This window comes from Euprymna scolopes, chromosome 20, assembly GCF_053919585.1.
Source record: "Euprymna scolopes isolate OS-2025 chromosome 20, ASM5391958v1, whole genome shotgun sequence".
NCBI lineage: Eukaryota > Metazoa > Mollusca > Cephalopoda > Sepiida > Sepiolidae > Euprymna > Euprymna scolopes.
The window spans coordinates 24,541,732-24,565,607 of NC_136501.1; the positions used below are offsets into that span (position 1 = coordinate 24,541,732).

General features: G+C 35.4%; 1 protein-coding gene and 1 pseudogene across 1 annotated transcript in view; one reads left to right on the forward strand and one right to left on the reverse strand.

The window, feature by feature from the left end:
• Positions 1-23,876, reverse strand: part of LOC145241367 (RYamide receptor-like) — a 735,032-nt gene that overhangs the window by 685,489 nt on the left and 25,667 nt on the right. The gene's annotated exons all lie outside the window — the stretch shown is intronic.
• Positions 12,505-12,642, forward strand: LOC145241769 (U2 spliceosomal RNA; annotated as a pseudogene).

A 23,876-nucleotide genomic window follows, 5' to 3' on the forward strand; every position in this document is an offset into this window, starting at 1 on the left:
TCGTAGTGGTTGTATAACGACGTTTCGGCCAACTATTCCTCTGGCCTTCGTCAGGTGGTAACCGCGACGGGATAGCAACTCCGAATCTCCTAACTGCATTCTCAGCAATTTCTGCCATCCATAGTTGTTGTCGTCTCACCACCTGACGAAGACCAGAGGAACAGTTGGCCGAAACGTCGTGAAAAAACAACTACGAAAAGATGAACATAATAGTCCGCAATAAATAAATTAATAAATAAATAATACTCATCTCAATAATTCCAAGCAAAATTCCAAGATGCATAGATATTTGAATATTCTAGTGCCCTTTACTTCTCAAACACTGAGTTATTAAAGAAGTTGAGAACAGTTTTCCTGCCCCAAATTGACCATTTAAATATATAATAGTATGTCTTTCTTGCAGTTTCTTGGTCTTACTAGATTCCAGGACAAGAATTCATCTAATCTGGTGGGGTATCCTGCTTCGTACCCCCGTAATAATAATAAAGAGTGTGGTTCGAGACTCCTAACAAACGCTTCCCCAGTTCGATACAAAACACCTGATGAAGGACGAAACGTTGTGACTATAACAACCAAGATGAGGAAGTCAGTTCGACACTCTCAATAAATTGTCTGTGATGTTTTCAAACAATGGACGTACTTAAAATACATTAATTAATCGTGCGTACTAAAACATTGCTCTGATATAGAAAAAATTCCATCTTCAATAATTAAAGAAAACTTCGTACGGTTTGATAAAAACATGTTACGTGAAAACATACTATTTGTATTTTCGGTTAAAAACTCTTGGAATGTTATATATATATATATATATATATATATATATATATATATATATATATATATATATATATATGTGTGTGTGTGTGTGTGTGTGTGTGTGTGTGTGTGTGTGTGTGTGTTTATGTAATAAGAAAATCTTCATTTTCATTGGTTTCTAATCCGTTTTTATATTTCTTCAGTACGATGGTTTCAAACAGTGGAAATACTTAAAATCATATTTACATGAGTCGAAATTTGTAGGAAAACTGTATTTTGATGGCCTCTAAACCGTTTGCATAAATTAAACTAAATTAATACCAATAACTAAAAAAAAAAACGTAAAATAATAATGTTACAACCACATAAACAGAACAGGGAAATTATTTTCTTCCCACGAATAAGTATATAGACACTTACTTATTAGATCTATTAAATGTGGAAAGCGCCAAAATCTCTCGTAAAAAATGGCTTCCAAGCTTTTGTTAGAGAGATGTTTGCGTTCTGGTTAAAAAATAGCTTGGAGGAGATTAGTAATACGAAAGAATCCTATTATCTGTTATGTATATTTCGTTTAAAAAAAAACAACCGAAAAAGTCCACGCAATTAGAATAAACAAATAACTTTATAGTTTTACCAAAACAGTGGAAGGATTGACCTGTGACGTCAGTTAAAAAACAAAAGAGATATCCTTATATCCACATGTAAGTGAACATCCAGAGAATGGTAGGACTCAGTTAGATAACCACAGAAAGAGTTTTACCATCCCTCGTGGAGGCATTTCGATTGGCTTACAAGAGACATTGTAAGACTAGAAAACGTGTGAAAACTCCGGATGGAGACCGAAGAACGTGAATAAATGTTGATATAAAGAAAAGTAAGTTAGCATCGTGGTGTTTTCTTTCGAAGGAAGAATTATCTTTATCATAGCGTAGCAATTATGAAAGAACTTTTAATGAAAAGAGAAGAAATGGAAGAAGGTATGTGCCCTCTTGACCTGATAAGTGTCCCACGGAAAATGTTATTCGCGTTTTATTTAAAGAACTGTCTCACGTGTTATTGTTTTGCCTTAAACTTTATTTGAATGCATATAAAGCCACAGCGAACTTTATATATACCCTATGTAACGTATGCGGTTAAAAATATACATAACGCTGCTAGAGTATCACACGTATATACACTTGCATGCACTTAGATAGATTAACGGGATAACGCCGCGAAACACACGAAGGACAGATGAACAATAGACACATACGTATAAATGTATACCTGCCAGTTACTTTACACCCACCTCAGTATAACATGTGCAATTATTTATAATATTTGGATTCATCTGACTACTGTTCTCACATTGAGTGTGATTTTCACAACGTCTCGGTCGATATAACCTCCGACTTTCTTCAGGTGTATCTTGTTAAACTCTTGAATGTTTTTGCCAAACTCGGGAATTTGGACGGAATTTCGAGCGGAAGCCTTTATTTAATTCACGGGGATAGCGTGCTCTTGTTCCGTCAGCCATGACTGGAAAGCAGTCCTAAGTAATTCGCAATTGCCCACACTGGATTGAACCTTCAACCTTCAGGAGAATATCACTTTTTACAATTGATTTTTCCAAGTACTCTAACTACTGCGCCACGGGTCCCTCCGTTCGAAATTCCGAGTTCGACAGAAACATTCCCGAGTTCGACAAGATACGCCTGAAGAAGGTCGGGGGTTTCATCAACTGAAACGTTGTAAAAATCACACTTAAGATGAGAACGGTTGTCCGATAAATCCAGATAATACGAATAACCAATCCTCATCTTACAAATTCAGAAACGTCATACAATTATTTAGTTATACAACATTTATAAGGATGATCAGAATTCTCAAAAGATCTCTCCGTTGGAAGAAATAAGACAGTGAGTAAATATTTAGCATCCGGTAGGCTGCCTCATCCCTACCTTTAACAACCTAATAAGAAAATTGAAAAAAAAAATAAAGACAACTCCCCATTACATAACAGATTGCAATGCTTTCAATTTTCAAACAAAGACAACCTACTTTCGTATACTATTTGGACTATCAAAACCTGTTCTTCTCGACTTCAAGGAATCCCATCTTGGATATAAATTTCTCTATGACATTATAGGGAAGCGAATTTTCAAAGAATTTATGAAAAGCAGGCTTCGCTTATCATTTCTGTTTTTGTTACACCCACTGAATTGGTTCACACGTGTGTATTCGGTTGTGTATTCGCATAGAAGATAACGTTGGTTTTCTTATTTACTCGGATGACAATAAGATTCGTACAATCTATCCGAAAATAATTTTGATGCGGATGGAATGGACATCGTACGAAACACGTCAACTTTATCTGTCTTTTAAGGATGAATGACAATGGTCCCAAGAGTCAATTCAGATATGTTGGGTGATGCAAGGATACACAGTTTGATATGATACTTGGAGTCAATAGACTGTGTTGTTATTCGATGAAAATATAACAAAACTAGTATATAAATGTGTGAATGTGTGAATATATATATATATATATATATATATATAATATAATATAAAGCTGAATGTATGTCTGTGTGTGTGTGTGTGTCTGGTCACGAATAGGCTCCTATATGGTTGACTATTGTAAAAAACTGATTACATATAATGATAGATGTATCGGGATACAGGAATGGGTATGTTTAATCTGGCGGAACGGTGGTTCATTAAAACTGTGAGTTCTGCGTTCGCACCTGGTCCACAAAGTATGGAAATAAAAAATTAAAAAATTAAAAAAAAACGTTTACAAGTGTTTTTGATATGGATGTACATAAGAATACTTTGATAAGTATGTTTTAACTTAAATAGGGATGGTATAATAAAATTGTGGGGTCTACGTTCGCGCCTGGCCTCCATAGAATGGGAATAGGCATTGACTTTAATAAATACTTTTCATATCTATCTGCGTAAGTATACTTTGATAATTATGTTTCAGTTTGAAGAAATATGGTATAATAAAATTATGGGATTTTCGTTCGCACCTGACCTCCATAGAATGGAAATATGTCACAAAGTTTAACAAGGGTTTTTGATATAGATCCACAGAATATTGTGATAAGTGTTTCCGTGTGAACAGGTATGGTATAATAAATTATGGGGCTTATCTATTTTATTTTTACTTTCATCATATTTTGCTTTGGTTTTGATACCCTCAAATTCAATCCAAATTTACAACCCTTCCTTTCGATAACCTATCATACTTTCATAAATCAGAGTCCATTTTCTGTAGGCTTTTTTTGAACCCAGTCAACGACGGGTACTTTTGCTAGTATATATATATATATATATATATATATATATATATATATATATATATATATATATATATATATATATATATATATTTGTTCAGAAGATGGCGTCAAAGCGAGGTCAGCGTTCAGGACGCAAAATCTCTTTGTTGTATATTGCTAGTTTATTGTGTTTTTGTTTTATTTCTCGGGCAGGGCTCAACTTTAATATTCTTGAAATGATTAGAATTATAAATATTAATAATTATTTTTATTCGTACACATACTAGCGCTTCATGCTTTGGCAATCATCTGTGCATTAATTAAAATTAGTTCCAGTCGAGTGGTTTGAACCCAGTTACAAAGTCGCTTTTAACTTCATTTTATAGTACGTTACTGCTCGACTAACATCAGTAAACAGGAGAATTAAAGAATTCTTTTGTGTCGTTGTTTCTATTAAATTATGAATAATTTCGAGCTTAAATGAATTCAGGTGTATTTAGTGAAAAAGTGTATGTGTCTCTCAACTTGTGTGCACGTGCAGTCATTTTCTACAGTCTATATACACACACGAGGAGCGTGCAATAAGTAATGCCACTGACCCACTTCTAGTTGTCTGATCTAGCTGAAATTTTGCATGTGCAATGATTTATCTCTCTACAGGTGATGTGGCAAATTACAGCTCTGAACAAATTGTGATTTCTGTTATACAGGTGTTTGTACTGAGTCAGGTGTGAAATGGAGTCTGTTGAATGTCGAGCAGTGATCCGGTTTTTGTAATTGAAAGGACGCACACCTCATGAGACTTTTGATGAAATGAAAGAAACTTATGGTGATAATCCCCCATCATATGACCTTGTAAAACGCTGGCATCGTGAATTCAAACATGGCCGGAAGTATGTGGAAACAGCTCCAAGACTTTGTCGCCCTCCTTCTGCTATTTATCAGGCTGCCATTTTAGAAGATCGGTCCATTACTATTCGCCAAATAGCCCAAGATGTCAAGATTAGTACAGAGTCTATGGAAACTATCATTCATAATCATTTGCATATGCATAAGGTGTTTGCCAGATATATTCCAAGTTTGCTCACACTATTCCAGAAGCGAAAACGCGTCGAGTGCTCGAGGATGAATTTGGAGATGTGCCAAGAAGATGAGTCAAAGTTTTTCCAAGGACTGATTACACAGGATGAAACCTGGGTCCATCACTATGATCCAGAAACAAAAGCCCAGTCAATGGAGTGGAAGCTCTTGGACTCACCACCTCCAAAGAAGGCAAAAGTGCATCCCTCCGCTAGCACGGTCGTGCTCACAGTCTTCTGGGAGCAGGACGGGGTAGTGATGACATTTCCTGGTAAAGGATACCACAATTACAGGAGCCTATTATGCTTCACTTTTGAGGAAATCAAGGGAAGCTATCAAAATCAAGAGGCGGGGCAAGATCAGCAAAGGTACCCTCCTTCTGCAGGACAACGCTCCGATCCACAACTCGCATGTCGCCAGATCAGAAGCACGGGCGTGCGGTTATGAAATCCTTCCTCATACTCCCTACTCTCCTGACCTTGCACCCTCTGACTTTCACCTCTTTCCAGCCATGAAGTTGTTTTTGAAAGGAAATCTTTCCCAGATGATGCAGCCTTAATTTCTGAAGTCACGTCGTGGTTGGAGGACCAACCTGGGGTGTTCCACAAAAACGGTCTCTGGAGCTGCATCAAACGATAGGAGAAATGCATAATTCTAGGTGGTTCCTATGTAGAGAAAGACTAATAACTGTGCCAAGTTTCGTTGCTTTGCTTCTGTGGGAAGTGGGTCAGGGGCATTACTTATTGCACGCCCCTCGTAGTATGTGCATGCTTCGCCAGGCGTTGAGTTCAGAAGACCATAAATGTCATTCGCTTGTCTCTCGCGGCTCTTCGATTTTTTCATATTAGCTAAGTATGTGTTGTTTATGAACGAAAACTAGAAGAGAAATTGGATTTGCTGAACTACAATCTGACTGTCTTCAAGTCCAACGTGAACAAGTTCTTATTGAACCGCCCCCTAAGTAATCCAAGTGATAAAATTCCCACTAATGTTTACCACGCTAAAATCACAATGACTAATGTATACCCATTAACCCTTATCATCGAGTGACCTCTGGGCCTTGATAATAGGTGACCCTCTCTTGTAAAAAAAAAATGCTTATTGGAATTGTGTTCAGACACGTTAAATACAATGCTCACTTCGCTGTTACTCCCAACAACGTAATATCTATGGGAATAGCTGACTAGAAGTGAACCAAACTGTGCCTGATTCTGACAAAAATAGGTTTGTTGAATTTAAAGCAGTTCATATGTTGTTAGAACCTGTCGAGTATTTCTCCGTCCAGGCGTGTAATCATAAAATTCGAAGCTGAATACAGGAAAGTAAATATTTCGGGTTAGTACCTTGCTTAGCAGAGTCATATTTAAATAAAAAAATAAAACCCCAGATATCTGAAAGCCTTGAAGCACAGCGATAGTATGCAATGTTGCTAACGAAATATTCGTAACCACTTTACAGTTTCAAATGAAAAGGAAACCAATCACAGCAGGTATTTAAAATGTAATTGTTCGTAAAACGATTTTTACCAAACAGGACTATAATATAAAAGATATCAAATTATTGAGTTGTAATTCAGTAATAATCTTTCATTCTTCTTTTTACCATAAACATGGCCTCTTGCCACTTGAAACGTAATGAGCTACTATTTTGGACGGTGTCTAACAAGGAATTTGATGAGGTCAGTAGAGAGGTGTCTGGTCAACAATAAATGTAAACTTCTGCAGGTTAGTACAGTCAGGGAATCTGGAAATAGGAAAGGAATTCCAAAGTCTATCAGTTCAAGGAAAGAAACGAATAGAACAGAAGGCTTTCCGATATCCTGGGGTACTCAACATTGAAGGGGTGGAAGTTTGCTGCTTGTCGCATTAGTCGGGTGTATGTACTTAGAGAGAGCACCGATGCTATGAGTTTATCAGAGCGAACTAGTGAAGTACTTGTAAAAGAGGCAGAGCGGCGCAACATTGCGGCGATGATATTGGCTTGGCCTATAGTTCGCGACCTATTAGATTTGAGACTGTTTTCGTTTTAACCACTTCCAGGTATATGCGAGAATACAAGGTGACCCCCCCCCCAAAAAAAAAAAAACGGGCCCCAACTCTAATTAGGCCCCGTTTCTTAATGTTTTGTCCGAATGAAATGAAATTTTGATCATAACTAGTTTATTATATTCAAAACATCACATCAAATCAGAAGGTTCTTTGGCCATTTTTTCTCCGTTCTACAGCATATGTTCATATGTTCTAGATGGCCTCCATTTAGCTTTTTTTGGGGGGGGGTCACCTTGTAGTAATAGATGAACCGGCCAAGATGGCGACGATACCACATGCTGGTCGAATTGTGGCGATATGGTTAGAGTAGAGGAGACCCACCGTCTTAGAAACTCCTGGATATGACCTTAAACTATATCCGATGGTGAGGCCCCAGCTTGCGGACTTTGGGGAGTGTGTAGCCAGCCCTTAATTGCCATTGCTTCCAGGTCCACTTTGATCCAGAGTGGTAGTATCTGTAAGGGTCCCAACTATCGGTTAAATAGAAACCGACTTGAAAACAAAAACAGATATTCTATTTAAAAAATGTTCTTCAAAATCACATGATTCGGCATTAAACAGCCTGAAAAGGGTTGTTATGCCGTAAAGCAAGCAACCAACCAACCGGCTTAGAAGTAGTCTTAGCAATGTCCTCAAATTTATTTATTGTAATTCATGTTGCCTGGGAATGTTTAAACCGAGGTGTTTGAAGGATGAGCTTTCGGTAAAGGCTTATTTTCCATGGCAATTGTTAGTTGAGAAGGTTTTTCTTTTTTACTGTTAGAGTAAAGAACGTGTTTATTAACTGAGCAAGCGACTCTTACAATAGTACGATGCATTTTAGTTTTCGTTCCGCAAGTAAACATTTTTTATTACTCATTTGAAATTAATGTGCATTTCGTAGCCAACAATATGCATTCGTATGAAACATAAAATACGTGATTCTTTTCAGGAGCAAATAAAACCAAGTGTGTGTGTGTGTGTGTGTGTGTGTGTGTGTGTGTGTGTTCCACTATAAACGCAAACATTACTGAAATCATTCCAATATTCTCGGTATTTAGGTGCCATATGATATGAAACGCTTATCATAAAACGTAGGGAAAAAAATCGGCAAAAGCAAAGAAAGTTTTTCTTTCGCTACTTCTGCGTTTTAAATCCCGTTCCCCCCCCCCGTTAGTCTCGCTCGGACACGCCGGATTATACAGAGAGAACGGAAGTCAATACAAAACCGAAATAAATAAATAAATTAATTAAATGAAATAACCAACCTACCTTAATGAATTCATAAAATTTAATGTTTTATTTTTTTTATTGTCAACTGTCTTTTTTTTTTGTAATATAAGTTTTGTTTTTTAATTAGTGAACATATATATATATATATATATATTAGTGAACATATATATATATATATATATATATATATATATATATATATATATATATATATATATATATATATATTTGTATGAAAAGTTATTTTACTTTTAATTAATGAAAAGGGATTTCTTTTGTTTTAGGGGGCAAGGAACAATTTTTTTATTTATATTTTTTATTTTGGGGATCTATATATATATGTATGTATATATATATATATATGTATATATATATATATATACATACATATATATATATATGTGTGTGTGTGTGTGTGTGTGTGTGTGTGTGTGTGTGTTTCGTAAAACTTTTGTTTTCAAAGAAAAAGTGTATTCTTTTGTATGCCTAAACAATTTTCGAATATTTTTTTCCAAAGAAAAGTTTGGAATTTTTTTGTAAGCAGCCGACGACGGCATTTTTTTTATGCATAAGAGAACTTTATCTTTGATCTATATTTTTGTTATGGCTCACCCACGCAGAAGGTATGGACTCTTCTGAACGGTATACGCAGACCGAGAGGTATCGACTCTCGTGGTGGTGGTGTACTTTGTAGTATGCCAGTCGAGATTCAACTCTGCAATCAGTCCGACAGAAATTGCACTATTTCGATAGCCTTTTAGCTGTTGGAATAATGAAAATATTCTGGGTAGTCCTAGGAGGTTTCGGCTTTCGGGTGAAGTAAGTTTACTGCTTGTTGCCTAAGGTGCCTTCAGCGGGGAATACCGACGGGGCTACCCGGACTTATTTTTGCACTGTCAGAGTGCTCCTCCTCATGTGGCGCTTACTCATTTTCCTACCTTTCGACCTTGTGTCACATCCTCTCGCTGTGAAAGAAGGATAAATACCATTTGTATTTCGTAAAACGCCAGTTGCGTTCTAATCTCGACAACCAGCCCGACAAAAACTGGGCAATTTTGGCAATTACACCAACGTTTTTGTTAGTTCTAGGAGGTTCACCATCACATGCCTTGCTTCTCAGCTTTCGTGTGGTGCAAGTTTTTCGCTTATGGTCTGAGGTGATCTCATCGGGAAATGTGACGAAGCAACTCAGACTAATTTTTGCAGAGCCAAAGTGGTTCTCTTCTGGGGGCGCTGGCCCATTTTCCCACTTTCTGACCTTGTGTCACATCATCTCAGTGTGGGGAAAGTGGTAAACATTGTGGTGGCAGTACATGCTACGGAGGTTGTTCTATGTAGATTCTGTTTTGTTCTCAATGCAAATGTATTTTCCTAACATAGCAACCTCAGCTTTATATTCCAATTCACGCACCTAAGTGGTAGAAAGTTTTATCTCTATTGCGCACAAATGACTGCATTACGTCACTTTTTTTTGTTTGTTTTTTTGTTTTTGTTTTTACAAAACGCATTTCATTTTTTTTTTATATATATGTTTTTTAGAGAGACACTTTTATCGTTATTCACATTTTAAGAGCATATACATCGCTAGTAAACATTCAAAAGCGGTAGGTGTATTTATTTCACACTCGGTGTTATATCGTTAATATGGTGTGTCTTACACGTGCTTCGTTGAATGGTGGAAATACACCAAACAACTCAGCAGAGACAGATTTATACTCACCGGAAAAAAAAACAGTTGGAAGTTTTTTCTTTGTTGTATTTCTACCATTCAACGGAACACTGGTTATACACACCATATTAACAATTCAATACTATGCATTTTTAAATAGTTTTAGCGTTCATCAAGACTTTATGTGACGATCTACTTATGTTTGAAAAGAAAAAAAATGCGTTAGTCGTTTACAGACGTACAGTATTTTATGTCATTATATAAAAACTCTTAAAATTATGAAAGCCAGAAATGGTGTTCATTAAACGGACGAGCGTTGCAACTGGTAATTACTAAAAATAATTTGCTCTGCCTTTAGGTTTAATCGACATGAAAAGACAAAAAAAAAGTACCTGAAACTGAAAATGCCTGCGGACCTGTGCGAACCCGACTAGATCGGAACGATATCGCATTATAATATTTTAGCACGGTTCACTTATATTTCACTCTTCCCCCCGCCAATCTGATTCACTGTTATCAGCTTGGATTGTAGATTTGTCCTGGTATTTTAAGAAAAGGCTTTGTACGTTGGTGCGTGACCGATCACGCTTAAGTTTTAAATAGCCTTTTCATTGCTACGTAGATTAAATGGGCGTCTTATGTCCAAGTATATCCCAAGGAAGCTTTGTCAGTCGGTCGGCCACGCTTTAGTTTGAAATAGCATTTCCATCGTTAAGTGATTGAATGGGCGCATATTTAATTAAGATGCGTCCTTACACGCTATGTAAAGATTTTTCTGTCGGTCTGTCACATTCTTGTTTAGTATGTCACGTTTGTTTATTTCAATAAATCTTGATACCTTAAAAACTACACCGACAAATGTTGGAGGTGACGGTGGTCTGGTGATTAATTAGTGCTCCAAATTCGAATCCATCTGTTCCAAAAACATCGCTTTCACTTAGGATGCTGGCAACCTTCATATTGTCTCTCCCGTAATCCCCGATGTCGCTCTAGATAGAATTCTGACTAGAAACATATCGAGGAAACCAATGCCAACAATAGAATCGTCGGATTTATACGTGATGAAGATAACCGACAAGCTTTGTGAATATATCACGATTTACTTGCAAGGGCAGAGTTAGACACAAGGTCGGTTTTTAATGAGAGAAATCCCAACCCTCACCTCCCAAAGAAAGAGTTACTCTAGATTGGGACAGAAATTAAAATTGACTCAGTCTAGAAGTATTTCTGTTTCATTAATGGATAACAGAACATAAGAAATGTAATAAGAGGACAAATACTATCCTTTGATCCTAGCCAAGCCAATGACGATGTTGAACATAATCCTTAATGTGCGTAAAATAGGGTTGAATTAATTCAAGAATTTGAAAGTATTTTAAGCGCAATTTTCAATGATCAGCCACATTTCTCACGTATTCAGCAGTACTGAGCACATCTATATATTAATACGATAGCGTGTGCGTTATTTTGTGTGTCACGCTTATCTTTTTCTACCGAGTGACTTTCGTTTAATTGTTATTACCGTCCATTTTTAGTAATAAATATTTTTACCCAAAATTGTTCATAAGTTTTGGTTTCGGTTTCGATTATAGTTGATGGCACTCAAGTCATCTATTATTTTTATAAATAAAATAAATATAGTGGAGCAGATTATCTCAATATTCCATAAGAATCTTTCCCTTTGTGATACAAGCACCAAAATTGGTAAAAATGACATTCAGAACATGTGTTTTAAGAAAAGAATGTTGGCCATCACAGAATTCAAGATAGTTGCCCGTTTTCAAGATGGCTGCAGAAGCAAACTTGACAAATTTCAATTTTGGTGCTTGTATCACCAAGTGAAAGATGGTGTCAACAATCTGCCCCACTAAATTTGACCAAAAATCCTTCATAAGTTTTAGTTTTGGTTTCGTTTATAGCTGAAAGAAATCAAGTTATATAAATACATAGATTTTTTTTCTTTATAAGTTATGGTTTCGGTTTTGATTTAAGCTAAGGCACCCAAGTCATATAGATATATTTTTATTTTTGAAATCACAACTTTATAATATATAAGAATCGATAGTAAATTAAGTCTATGATAATATATAGGAAATTTACATGAATTAAAGTATCATATTTAGGTGCATTTTACGACCGGGGTACACTGGGTGTCCCTGTTAGCTTACATAAATATTTCTGGCGTTTTAACAAAAGAATTACAATAATATCAGGATGTCTCCATTTACTCTGAACATCCACAGGATGCCAACATCAATATATAACATATGAAATGATGCTGCAAGCAAAGACCATATGTACGCGCAGTCTCACATATAAGACCTTGGTCAGTGTAGGGGCAACTCTTCATACCAATTGTCACTATCCAGCTCCCCTACTCCCCGGGGAGTTGGTCCCCATTTCCCTTTCACACTCACTTTAAAAATTGGCCTTATGCCTAATTTGCTCGGTGGGGGAGCAAATAAATACCCTTTTCTTGGCCTTTTGGCCAAGATCAAACTGTAGTATCTGTTCTTACTACATGCTGTACTTATGTTTGTAACTTTGTGATATAAAGTGGGGGATCACTTTTCTTTATTAATTTAATGTAAAATGATCACCCACTTTACAACCAGACAATCCCAAAGCCATTCAAGTCAATCTCCAGATCATTCAAGTTGTTTTTGAAGGATTCCAGTTATTTTTTTAAGCATTCAAGTCATCCTTAAGGTCATTCAATTCATCCTTAAATTCATTAAAGTCAATCTAAGTCATTTTTATTTATTTAAGTCATTTCGGCCCATTTTTCGGTCATTTTAGTTTATCTTTAAGAATTTCATGTCAATCACGCATTCATTCATTACACGAGATCACGCGACTAATGGCTATCGGCCTTGTTCTAAGTTTAAAACAAAATTTTATTGCATATCGTTTTTCTAAAGTGTTCTCACGTCCAGATTTTTTTTATTTTTGAAATTCACCAGTTATGACAATTCTACTTTAATAGGGTGTACTTCAATTTCTACTGTAGCTGTTCATTTGAACTTCAAATCATAAAAATTGGTCGGTCATCTCATAAGATGTATTACAATAATATACTGAATTTTCAAGAGTCTACGATAAATTTAAATGTTTGTACAAAAAAGAGAAAATAACAGTGCGGAAAATTATTGAACGCGTCTCGTATAGGGAATTTAATCCTGCGGTACAAATAAGATTTGGCTTTTAGTCGATGACAATAGCTGCTAAAGTTGAAAATTAAAAGAGGGGAACTTGGAAACGTAAGTCGACTTAAGCGCTAATCTACGCATCCGCAAATATATGGTAGCAAATAAGGCCTGACAGCTGTATATTTCGGTTACGATTCTAGCTGATGGCACCCAAGTCATATATATATATATATATATATATATATATATATATATATATGTGTGTGTGTGTGTGTGTGTGTGTGTAGTAGAGATTTATATATATATATATATATATATATATATATATAACACGGAAAATTACATAATTGTCGATGCAATAATTTATTTCAACCTTATGGTATTTTCAAGCATCTAAACTAGACAATTACCTTTTGTGATATTATTTCAGTATCCAAAATGTAATTGTCTAGTTTAGATGCTTGAAAATACCATAAGGTTGAAATAAATTATTGCATCGACAATCATGTAATTTTCCGTGTTATATTTTTATGTTATTGCTCTGTTTACCACATTGAGCTCTCATACCCGGATTTCCTCCTGGAATTATTCCATTATAACACTATATATATATATATATATATATATATATATATATATATATATATATATATATTCAACTTTTGAAATCACTACTATATATTGTGTACGCTATAACAACATAGAGAATTGACTCTATAATAGTAAATACGAAATCTGAACACATTAAAATATCATATTTAAGCGTATTTTACGACCGGGAAAAGTCGGACTGCCTGCAACTAAACAATTTATAAAAGAATGTTTATAAGTATTATGCGAAAAGAAAAAAGCAAAAAAATGTGAATGTATAAAGACTCTATACACAAGAATATTAAAGTATCTTATAGTTGTTTTTGTTAGTGGGTGTGTTTTTCAGGCCGCTTTTTTGTGTATATGAGTTATTATGAAGTTTTTTTTTTGTATTTTCCTGTGTTATTATTTTTTATATTTATTTATTTATTTGCGGACTGTTATCCTCATTTTCATATTTTGTGTTTCTCGGCATTTCGGCAAACTATTCCTCTGGCCTTCGTCAGAATAGAAATGCTGAATCTCTGAACTATATCCTCAGTAATTACTACCTTCCATAGTTGCTGTCGTCTCATGACGTGTTTAATGCGAATACGGTTAAGAGACCAAGCATTCCTATCCCATCACGATTAACCACCTGACGAAGGCCAGAGGAATAGTTAGTCGAAACGTCGTGAAACAACAAATATGAAAATAAGGATAATAGTCAGCAAATAAATAAAAATACAAATTACTCATCTTAAAGAATTCCAATAATCTATATATTAATATGATAGCGCGTGTGTTATTTCGTGTGTCACACTTTCGTCTTTTTCTTCCGAGTGACTGTTGTTAATTTTTATGATCTTCCATTTCTTGTAATAATTAATTTTACCAAGAATTCTTCATAAGTTTTGATCTCGGTTTCGGTTATAGCTGATGCACCCAAGTCATATGGATCTATATATATATATATATATATATATATATATATATATATATATATATATATATATATATATATGTTTTTTTTATTTTGGAACTCACAACTTTATTATATGTAAGAATCGATAGAAAATTGACTTTATAATAATATATACGAAATCTGCATAAATTAAAATATCATATTTAAGCGTATTTGATGATCGGGCTTCACCGGGCGTCCCTGCTAGCTTAGATAAATACTTTTGCAGTTTTAACAAAAGAGCTACAATAATATCAGGGCGTCTCCATTTACGCTGATCATCCACAAAATGCCAACATCAACATATATACATATGAAAAGAGTCTGCTGTGGAATTTCCACAGGTCCCGCTTGTAAAATGATTATTTCTTGTTTATTTTTGGTTGTGTTTTTTATCTGCTTCTTACGAAATACTATCTGATTTTTATAGTTTCAATAAAACTTAACCTTTATAAATGTACGTACATATTTATTAAAGGGGTACACTGTAGTGACACAAGTGGAAAATGATAATATATATATATATATATATATATATATATATATATATTTATATATATAATATGCGTGTGTGTGTGTGTGCGCGCGCGCGTGCGTGCGTGCGATAGTCTTCCAAGGGTCAGACTGTCAGCTGTAGAGAAGGGTGAAATACTGAAGTGACGAAAGCAACCCAAACACGTGCGAGGTTAACGACTCGCTAATGTTTTCAAAAAGCGCTCTTATTAGAGGAATTTCAAAATGGCGGAGAGAACCTAAATCATGTTGTCTCAAAAATAAACACAAAAAAATTCACCTCCATTTTCAGGTCCGACCTTGAATATCTAATAGGGGTTTCGTCAGTTGTTTGTCCGGCCACGCTTTAGTTTGAAATAGTATCCGTACGAGTGGGTCCGTCGGTTTTTCGATCTGTCACATTTACTCGTATGTGCAGAATGGATGGCCGTACCTATAAAAAGAGGCTGTTCTTATTAAATTTCAGTTAGCAAGAAACAGCCTTCTGTCCAAGATCAAAGTGTAGTATCTGTTCCGGCAGATACTGCAGCTTTGACTAGCAAAGACCAGCTATGACTAGCAAAGACCAGATGTGGGGGCAACCCCACATGCCTGACCTTTAACCAGCTCCCATTTCCAACCTCTCGGGAGCTGGTCCCCTTTTTCCCTTCCCCCTCCCTTCACTCCTCACATTAAAAATTGGCCTTGTGCCTAATTTGCTCGGTGGGGGAGCAAATAAATACCATCTGTTCCGGCAGATGCTGCACTTAAAATAATTTGTACCAGTCAATGGAGGGGAAACCCTCTATACTGGGACAATTATTATTTTTGGTAACCAGAGTGCCCCCTTTTTGGGGAGCTGGTTTTTACCTCACATTAAAAACGGCCTTGTGCCTAATTTGCTCAGTGGGGAAGCAAATAAATACCATCTGTTCCGGCAGATGCTGCACTTGGGATGGTTTGTACCAGTCAATGGAGGGGAAACCCTCTATACTGGGACAATTATTATTTTTGGTAACAAGAGTGCCCCCTTTCTTTTAGGGGAGCTGGTTTTTACCTCACATTAAAAACGGCCTTGTGCCTAATTTGCTCAGTGGGGGAGCAAATAAACACCATCTGTTCCGGCAGATACTGCAAGCTATGACTAGCAAAGACCAGATGTGGGGGGCAACCCCACATGCTTGACCTTTAACCAGCTCCCATTTCCCACCTCTCGGGAGCTGGTCCCCTTTTTCCCTTCCCCCTCCCTTCACTCCTCACATTAAAAATCGGCCTTGTGCCTAATTTGCTCAGTGGGGGAGCAAATAAATACCATCTGTTCTTCAGATGCTGCACTTCTATTTCTTGTTCTCTTTTGGTGGAGGAGAAATCCTTCACGACTGAGACAATTTTTATTTTTGTACCTTTTCTCCACGTTAAAAAACGACCCTGGTGTCTAACTTTGTCCCGTGGGGAGGCATAGTAAATAGGAACAATCAAAATGTAAATCGTGTGAGCAGTGATCTCATATATATGGAAGTTATAAAACAATATCAAAATGTTTCCAAGTAAAACTTCCACAACGTAGGACAAATTCTAAGTATATTTTGCATAGAAAAGCTTACATTTAAATCTTTCAAATCGCGTGAGGCAGATCAACCAATAAAAAACGTTTTTCGTAACCTTGAAATGAAGATGTCAAGAAACTGCCAAAGACTCCATTATTATATGTAAAAACTATTATCATTTTTTTATTTTTATTTTTTATAACATTTTCACCCCAAGCAAGGCACATTGCCATTTTGGTGTAGGAGGGGGCTACTAACAGGGACATAATCTACTGAGGTACTATGTAGGGAGTTAGACAGTAAGATGTCGGTTCACGTTACACTTGAACTTCTGCATGTCAGTACAGTTGGAGAAGCAGGGAGCCGGAATGGAATTCCAAAATCTAGCGGTTCTGGGGAAGAAACTACTGGAGTAGAAATCTCTCCTACATTTAGGGATCTCCACTATGTAGGGGTGGAATTTAGCTGCTTGTCGAGGCCATCATCAGTGAGCAATCACTGATGATAACCGATGGTGTTTCCTGGTGTCTAACAACAAGTTTCTCCAGATTTCCAGTACTCTCCATCTTTTTTTATAACCTTTGCAAATGAATTTGCGTTATCATAACAGCTGTTTACCATTGAGTTCTTGCTGATAATGACGATTAATCTTCACTAGAACTTGGTGGCAACAAGTCTCCTCAAGGTCCTAGCTCTCTTTGCATGCATCCAGTGAGGGCCTGGTTAGTGCTTTCTCTCTTTATTTCTTCTTACTAGGCTAATGTCACGTTCTTGCGTTTCTTTTCTTCTTTCTTCTTTTTTTTCCAAGTAATACGCAAATATTGCTCGAAATTCTGTAATTGGAAATATCTATAGTCTAGCCTAACTTTATTAATGTTAATTTTCTTTAAATTAAATTATTACTCTTTTCCTCTTGAGATAATGTTCTTTCCTCTAAATAGCGTTTCCTTTACTTTAAATAGCCTCTCTTTTTCTATAAATAATTTCTCTTTTTTTTTTTTTTGTAAAGAAATAAGACGAAGACATCCCTATATATCTTTCCGTTTTCTATTCATTCATCGACTAGATAAACAAATTCTAATTTTAAACTAAAATTGTAAAATTTTCGAAACGTGGGTTCGGTTTTTAGAAGGTTTTCCTTGCACATTCACTTGAATTCAATTTTTTTCATTAATTATGACAACACAAAACAACAGATATTTATTTTAATACAAAATAGAGAGTTTCATGACTAATAAACTATAAAGAATCATTTAATATTAAGACAACAAATCTTAATTTCTATTATACTTTTCTAATAAGTGGTCTCTTTTACAGGTTTTCGTGTACGCTAACAACGAATATCACAGTTCAATTTGAGGCTGATAAGTAGTTTACCAGATATGAAAACATGTTTTATCTTACTTGAAAGCTAATGTAATCCCTGTGAGCCCTTTTTTGTTACAACCGGGAAATTAGTAAACCGCATGCGTAACGGCTTTTGAAATAAACACCCCAACTTCCCAATGTTAAGAACGGCTTTCGGAATGAACATCCCCAACCTCACCATATTAAGAATGTCTTTCAGAATAAACGTCCCCAACCTCCCCATGTTAAGCACGACTTTCAGAATAAACACCCCACTTTTCCCCCATTTTTGAGGGAGGGGTTTGAAAATAATTGCTTAGTTATCTGCTTCAGTTGCACGTATGCGCATTACTAAGTGTTCAGTTATGAAAACAAAATGACTGCCAGAAATTACATTAACTTTTACCTTGGATATTGTATTTTTTCATATCTGGTAAACGATTTATCAACCTAAAATTTTACTGCGATATTCGTTGTCAGCACACCCGCAAGCATATACCAGTCGACATTTTCAATGTGAGCAGTGAATTGTAAGTAATATAAAAATTTACCGATTTTTCGGATAATTATCCAATATTTTACCAAATGCATTATGCATTTCGATTCCGTATTTCCTAATATAAATTTAAAGTTAAAATGACATACCTAAACATAAAACTCTGGATGAGGTATCACTTTATAAGTCACCCTCAACAGATCTGTAGGAGAAGCATAAGACCTATCTCAGCGGAGATATCCTGTATAGAGTCCAGCAAAACAATCCTCATGTCAACATCACTCTTCCAGAAGACATTTTAAATGAAGTTTGTAGGATCTTCTGGAGAATCTTCCACATTTATGAGGAAAACACCTTTCAACATATGGCTTGCCATCACCTTACAGGAATGAACGTGCTATTAACCATGACAGTGTTCGTGAAACTTCATACAACTTACATGAGCTGAGCAGTCATGTGTGTGACAATGAGTCCAAAATTCTACATGAACAACAAAGAGTATATGATTTCATTGTAGTAGAATAAATGATGATAGAGGTTGCCTTTTTTTCTTCGATACTCCATGTGGTACAGAGAAAACATTCTTTCTAAATCTTCTTCTTGTAAAAGTTAGAACTAATAGTTACATTGCATTCGAAGTTGCTTCTTCAGGTATAGCATTAACACTTTTCTAGCTGGGCGTCGTACTGCACAATCTACTTTCAAATTGCCTCTTGATTTGGCCAGGAAATCTGAAAATTAGTGTGTTTGCAATATTCCCCGAGGTTCCAGCATGGCCAGTTTATTACAACGAACTAGACTGATAGTTCGGGATGAATGTGCCATGGTTCAATAACATCCAACAGAGATCTTCAATTGCACAAATTAGCATGTGGCAAGATGGTAAATTCAATTGGTGACTTGATGACTAAGTTTTTCCAAAATATTGCTAAAAGTTTCCACAATCTTGGATGGCTTTGTGAAAGAGCAATATTGGCCCCTAAAAATGATGCTGTTGATATGATTAATTATAATCTTTTGCAAGAGTTGCCTGGGTCACAGCATCCTTATCGATCTATTGATTGTGTTATTGATGAGGATCAGGCAGTAGAATTTCATGTAGAATTTCTAGATTCACTACAACCACCTGGAATGCCACATCATAATCTGATATTGAAAGCAGTAGATTTAGATATATTATTAAGAAATATTCCTAAACCTAATAATAATCATAAACCTGAAGAATCCTAGAGAGGATGAAACGCGGAATATTCAGTGTAACTTAATCGCCATATATTTTATATATATATATATATATATGCATATATATATACATATGTATATTCCGATTATTTTAAAACTTCTTCATATGTTGTTGTAAAGTATTATATATATATATATATATATATATATATAATTTTATTTTCTGATTTTCGTAAAAACGCATATATTATGTGCATTTATTTTCGCAAATACAAAACATACACTTTTGAAATAATCTATAGGCTTTACTTTTACTGGCAATTTATAATCAATAAATACTTTATCTTTTTATCTTTACCACCGGAAATGGATTATTAAGTTTGTAACAAAATCATAACAAAATATAACAAAATATAACAAAATCATAATAAAATCATAACAAAATCATAACAAAATATAACAAAATCATAACAAAATATAACAAAATATAACAAAATCATAACAAAATATAACAAAATCATAATAAAATCATAATAAAATCATAACAAAATATTACAAAATCATAACAAAATCATAACATAATATAACAAAATCATAACAAAATATAAAAAAATCATAATAAAATATAACAAAATCATAACATAATATAACAAAATCATAACAAAATATAACAAAATCATAATAAAATATAACAAAATCATAACAAAATATAACAAAATATAACAAAATCATAACAAAATGATAACAAAATATAACAAAATCATAATAAAATCATAACAAAATCATAACAATTACGGGAAACGTGTTTAACATCGGGAGGTAGGCACTAATTTTTCTCTGATTCTGATACCGATTCTGATACGTACAAATGTGTTGCTTTTTTTCTGATTCCCCATTCCGATATCGGTTTATAGTCCAACATAAATTAATACTATCAAAAATACTGTACTTTAACCATGGTCCAAAGATCCAACAGTACTGCCAAAAGCTTGTAATAATATAGCCCATCAAATGTCAACCGAATTATGCAGGGATACACCTCAAATTCCACGCATGGAATCGTTAATAAAAATTTACGATTATATCTGCAATCCGATAATATTTGCTAACATAAATTTTACTATATGCTTCATCTGTCCACTAATTTGCAGTCAAGTATTGCCAATAGTCTTTGTTTTTTTGTTTTGTTTTACACAGTGATCACCACTTATCAAGGCCCGGAAGCCACTCAGGGATTAGGGTTATTGCAAGTACATTATGTTAGTGTGGAGATTTGATGAAGTGTTTACTTAAGGGGGCGGTTCATTAGGAATTTGTTAACGTTGGACTTGAACACATCCAAGTTGCAGTCCGGTGGGAAGCAGGCAGACGGAACAGAGCTCCACAGGCGTGCAGTTCTAAGAAAGAAGCTTTGTTCATGGAATCCGCGCTTTGATTTAGGCACCGATATAGAGTGGGGGAAATTTTTCACAGTGGATTCAGCTAGACGGGTGTTTTTCGTGAAAGATTGGCGAGGGGGACCAGAGATTGGAGTTCAGACGAGCATCTGCCATGGAAATAACGATAAAACAAGGATAGGCTCGCAACGTCTCTTCTGTGGGAGAGAGGTTGCAGGGTAGAGAAAAGGGCATCCCGACTAAGCCACGAAGTCTATTTTGTACTCTGTCAAGGCAGGATAGACTGTTTTTTGCAGCTCCTGCCCAGATATGGCAACAGTATTCCATCCTTGGACGTACTTAGCTTTTATATAGATAGAGAGTTTGCTGCAAATGTGTATCTGTGCGTTTCAAACTCTCGTGGATATGGCGTAAAAATAGTCTATAAACCCGTAACCCCTTATACTAATGATTCCATGGCTTTTATTTGGGGTCACACTATCCTATTTCTTACGATGTCCATCAAAGGACGGGGGTTCAACTTTTGATACTGGTTGGATTAACGTTTAGAATCTGGATAGATTTAAAGCGAATTAAGAGAATCTATTTTTGTAAATGATAACCGTTTAAATTATGTTCATCGTGATTATGTCACCCATACGTCAAAACATCGACAGTCATGGTCGAATGGGAGAATCTGAATATAAGCTGAGAAATGCCCGTCGAAATTTCATCCATATTTTATCTGTCGGAAAACCATGCGATCGAACAAATCGAGTTTCCTTCAAGAATTGTTAAAATGCTATATTGTCAAATAATGAGAGCCGAGCAACGTCAAAATAAGAAAGAGTGAGAATTTAGGTAGCAAAACTCCCGGACAGCCACAGTTTACCCCGAAAAACAAGCGGATACCAAAAGATCGACCCAAATTTTTATCTCTAAAGCGAAAGAAAAATATCAACACGAACAATGTAAACCAATCGATTCAGAGGAATGCAGTCTTCATAAAAAAAAAAAAAAAAAAAAACAGATAATTTTGGGGGGGACAAAAGCTTGTCACGAGAGACGAGTCACGAGCTGAGAGACGAATCTTACGAAGGCGGTCTATCATCTCTCCTCAATCCCTCTTCACTATAAGTATACGTCTAATTATCAAATAAACAGCTTTGATAAACGCAACATTACTTCGGACGCGAGTTTGGTATCCTTAAGAGTATAGTTGAAAAGGAAACAACTATTGTATATTATTTTTGATTGGAATCTTTGAGATGAGTAATTTGTATATTTTATTTATTCATTTGCGGACTGTTATCCTAATCTTCATTGTTGTTGTTGTTGTTGTTGTTGTTATTTAACCCCGTTTCGGCCAACTTATCCTCTGACCTTCTTCAGGTGGATTAATCGCGGCAGAATAGGAATGCTGTATCACTAGTAATTACTGCATTTCGTAGTTGTTGCCTAACGACGTTTTGGCCGACTAATCCTCTGGCCTCCTTTGGGTAGGATTGAAATCGCTATCTTCAGACTATGTTGACCCGGAAGCGTCGAGATTCAATAGTTAAGAGGCTCAGCATTCTTATCCTGTCGCGGTTAATCATCTGCAGAAGGCCAGAGGATGAGTTGGCCAAAACGTGGTTAAAATAATAACTATGAAGACGAGAATAACAGTCCGCAAATAAATAAATAAGGAAACGGGGAGTATCGAAAAATATACACTAACAATTTGGCAAATTTACAGAGGAATGCAACGTAAAATTTATTTTTGTTTTGCTTTATTTATTGAAGGGAGTGACTGTGGTTGATTACCATTCGAAACATGTTCTTAAAAAAGGAACCACGAGGACCTTGCAACAGCTCCATCTCTAGAATAATGCCGCTTTCCCTTAAGCACACACCTTAAAAATTATGATTGCTGAAATAAAATAGTGTTGCAATCAAAGCTTTATAAGAATTATTAAATTTTTTTTAAATAGGCAACACCACTTATCAAGGCTAAGAGGCCACTCGATGATAAGGGTTAAAGAGTGTACAGTAGAAAATGGGTAATATAGTAACCATCAGTAATGGAGATTCGGTAAATTTGTTAACAAGTGGAATGGCTAATCAAGAACTTGTTTACGTTAGACTTGAAGGCAACCATATTGTAGTCAGCTGGAAAGCAGGAAAACGGAAGACAATTCCACAGGCGTGCAGTTCTAAGAAATAATCTTTGTTCATGGAATCTACGTTTAGGTTTAGGCACAGATAAAGAGTGGGGGTAATTATTGATAGTGTTTTCAGTTAAACGAGTGTTTCTTGTGAAAGTTTGGCGAGGGAGGACCATAGACTGAAGCTCAGTCGAACACTTTCCATGAAAATAACGATACAACAGAGACAAACTTTCTTTACCTGTATAGCCACACCGGACTAGGGCTCACCATTATCATCACATACATCAATTTAACGTTGCTCTAATGCTACAGTCGCGTAGACTTTGCACTATAGTAGCGTAAATCTAATTTAACTGTTAAAAGTGGACAAAAAGTTAATTTTTTACCTTAAATGTCCAAACAATATTGATAATAATAACAATAACAATATTGATAATAATAACAATAACAATATTGATAATAATAGCAATAATAGCGCTATTTTCTCAGAGTTACGTGCGTGTGTAAATGTACGCATGAATTCGCGTCAGATTATAATTACCTAATTTATTTATTTAATTAAATAG